The 3,638-nt window shown below is 40.4% G+C and overlaps 1 non-coding gene across 1 annotated transcript; it reads left to right on the plus strand.

The window, feature by feature from the left end:
• The first annotated feature begins 2,594 nt into the window (after positions 1-2,594).
• LOC141603216 (small nucleolar RNA R71) lies at positions 2,595-2,702 on the plus strand. The gene has a single exon (XR_012525107.1). It is a non-coding gene; the product is annotated as a small nucleolar RNA R71 (small nucleolar RNA).
• The last annotated feature ends 936 nt before the right edge of the window (positions 2,703-3,638 follow it).

Consider the following 3,638-nt stretch of genomic DNA (forward strand, 5'->3'; position numbering starts at 1 on the left):
GTGATGGAGAAGATGAGGGTTTTGGGGTTTATGGGTAGTGTTTTGAATGTATGAATGAATGAATGAATGAATGTGGGAAGGGTATTTAAAAACACCCGAAATTTCAAAACTGTAGGGGGAAGACGAGCGGATTCCCTTCGGGACGCTCGGATTCTTCCGAGTCTACCCGGATTCAGTTCCATCCGTGTACTTGCATATCTCGTGTCATTTTCATTCTTCAAATCCCGTGTTCTTCATTGTAGGGGCACTACTAAGGCATGAATAGCCTAGGCTAAAGCACTACACATCAATAAAATCATTAGTCCCTCCCTCACTTCTCTCAAAAATGATAAATATCTTGATCAAAGCATAAAAATCCAAAAATGACAAAAAATGCAATGTAAGAATTAAAATGCAAGTTAGGGAGTTAGAAATATTTACAAATGGTGGTTTGGAGAGGACTCCACCAAACTCTCATCCTTAGTGAGATGTCATGGGGGCATGTCCAAGGTGTTGTTGATGTTGCTCAACACCTTGAAGAAGTAGTCAAAAGCTTGTTCATTATCATGATAAATATCCTCAATAGATCTTTGCCCTTGTTGTCCTTCATGTTGGTCTTGATCGATAGCATTACGAATGTAGGGATTGAAAATCCCTTCAAACTCGTCGTCCCAAAGACCACAAACTTCATCTACTTGATCACTAAAGATCTCTTGAGTTGATAAAGACAACTCTCCCACTTTCTTGTCTTGGCCAACGAGGCCATCTTCTTCATTGCTTGACTTTGGTGAGCTTTTCAAGTCTCTTTATTACAATTTCCTTGCTCTTTGAATGGAGCATCTTCGACTTTCTTCTTCCATTGGAATTCCGACTTCTTCCTATCATCCTTCCGGCTATAATGATCAACCATAAAACATGGTTCATGCAAACGGGGAGCTCTCATGGTCTTGTCAAGATTGAAAGTTATGCTCTCATCTCCCACTTCTAAAGTGACCTCTCCATGCTTCACATCTATCACCGCACCCGCGGTGTGCAAGAAAGGTCTACCTAGAATGATTGGAATATTGGAGTCTTCTTCCATGTCAACAATGACAAAGTCCACCGGGATGAAAAATTTCCCAACTCTTACGGGAACATCTTCCCATATCCCTAATGGTGTCTTCGTCGATATATCGGCCATTTGGAGTGTGATATTGGTGCATTTAAGCTCTCCCATCCCTAACCTTTTACTCACCGAGTACGGCATAACACTCATACTAGCCCCTAGATCAAATAAGGCTTTGTTGATCGTGGTGTCGCCAATGGTACACGGTATTGAGAAGCTTCCCGGATCTTTAAGTTTTGGAGGTGAACTCCCTTGAAGTATTGCACTACTCACCTTAGTGAAGGCGATAGTCTCAAGCTTCCGGATTGACTTCTTCTTCGTAAGAATGTCTTTCATATATTTTGCATAGGCCGGCACGTGATTGATTAATTCCGTGAAAGGAATCGAGACTTCCAAATTCTTCACAATTTCCATAAATTTTACAGGTTGGTCATCAAATTTGGGCTTGGCTTGACGACTCGGAAAAGGAAGTCTAATCACAATGGGCTCCTTCTCCTTGGCCTTGTCTTCATTTTTCTTTGAAACCTCTTCTTTTGATGGTTCTCCATCCTTGGAGTTTTGCACAACTTCTTCTTTGTCACTAGCTTCCACAACTTTATCCTCAACTTGCTTCTCCGGTGCTTCATACCTTGTACCACTCCTCAAGTGAATGGCACTAACCGTTTCATGTCTCGGGGGATTACTTTGAGGTGGTAATTGCCCCTTTTGTCTTTGTGAGCTTGAAGATGCTAGTTGAGTTAATTGGGTTTCCAACATTTTGGTGTGGGCTAGGATGTTGTTGATGGTGATTTCCTTTGCTTGACTATACTTTTGCATTTGAGTGAAAAACTCTTGTTGATTCTTTTGCATTTGGAGGACCGCTTTTTGAACATCAAAACCTTGGTAATTTTGTTGATTGTATGGAGTTTGATTTTGGTAACCTTGGTTTTGGTTGTAAAAAGGTCTTTGATTTTGGTTTCTCATGGGAGGTGGGGTGTATGTTGGTTGAGGGTTTTGAACATTTTGGCTTTTGTATGAGAGATTTGGGTTGAATTTGGTGTTTTCATTGTAATAGTTTGAATAAGGGGTACCACTCTTGTATGTTTGAAAAGCATTCACTTGTTCATTTGTTCCCCTACATTCACTTTGGTCATGTCCCAAAGTTCCACAATTCTCACATATCCCACTTGGGATTGATGAAGATGCCGTCATGGCATTAACATGTTGCTTTGGTGATTTTGAGGCTTCTTCAAATCTAGCCATAGCTTTTTCGAACTTCAAATTGATTGTACCAATGTGAGCACTAAGTTGAGCACCCAATTGAGTAATAAAGTCCACTTCATGCTTTCCTCCTCTAGTAGCCTTGCGAGGTTTACTATATTGTGAATTATGGACCGCCATTTCCTCAATCTTGTTCCAAGTTTGATTGTCGTCAACTTCGGTGAACATTCCATTTGATCCCATGTTTCGAATGTTTCCTGAATCTTCATAAAGATTGTTCCAAAATTGTTGGTACCAAGAACCACTAGCTATGTCCATGATGAGGACATGAGCGACAAATTCCTTTGAATCGCTCCCAAGCTTCATACAAAGATTCTTCATCTCTTTGCTTAAAGCCCGTAATTTGAGCTCTTAGCATGTTCGCCTTTTCCGGTGGATAGAACTTTTTGTAGAAGGCTAGAGCCAATTTCTTCCAAGAATCAATTCCGAGAGTTGCCTTATCAAGGCCTTTCAACCATTTTTTTTGTGGTGCCAATTAGAGAAAAGGGAAATAAGACCCATCGAATTTGGTCTTGAGTTACACCGGTTTGAGAAATTGCATCACAATAGTCACAAAAAGTCTCCATGTGAGAGTGAGGGTCTTAACTAGGCATCCCCCCAAATTGGCTTATTTCGACTAATTGGATAAATGCGGATTTGGCAATAAAATTTCCGGTTAAGTGTTTTGGTGTGGGAGTACCATTAGGTAGGTTCTCCTCGGTTGGTACGGAATGTGATGAATATTTAGGCATTGTGGGTTGATTTTGTGTTGGGTTCTCCTCACCTTCTCTTGCAAAAGGTTTGATGAACTCAATAGTGTTTGGTTGAATATCTACAACCTCACCAATACCTCTCAAAGTTCTCCTAGCAAGTCTTCTATTGTTTGTCAAAGTCCTTTAAATTTCGTGATCAAAGGGTAACAAGTTACCTTGTGATCTTCTAGACATGCAAAATATCAAACAACTCGAAAATAATTAGATCAAACCTTGAGGAGTTTTACTTCCCCAAGGCAAAGAAAGACACAACTAATAACAATACAAGAAAATCTAAATCAAGTTAACACCGTCCCTGGCAACGGCGCCATTTTTGGCCGTGTTCCCTTGTGAGGGTTTAGTTTTCGGTACTTGTCGTTAGGAGCACCTAGACCAAAACACAATTTATAACTTCACAAACAACTCTACAATTAGTAAAGAGGCAAGTAAAAGTAGGAACCCAAGGGACGGGAATTGAGATGAGATTTTCAATTGCAACTAGCGGTGTCTAAGGGTGTCACAATTTGGGGTTTGAAGTAGAAGATCACTAAACTAAATAGCAA

Source organism: Silene latifolia, chromosome 9 (genome assembly GCF_048544455.1).
Source record: "Silene latifolia isolate original U9 population chromosome 9, ASM4854445v1, whole genome shotgun sequence".
Classification (NCBI taxonomy): Eukaryota; Viridiplantae; Streptophyta; class Magnoliopsida; order Caryophyllales; family Caryophyllaceae; genus Silene; species Silene latifolia.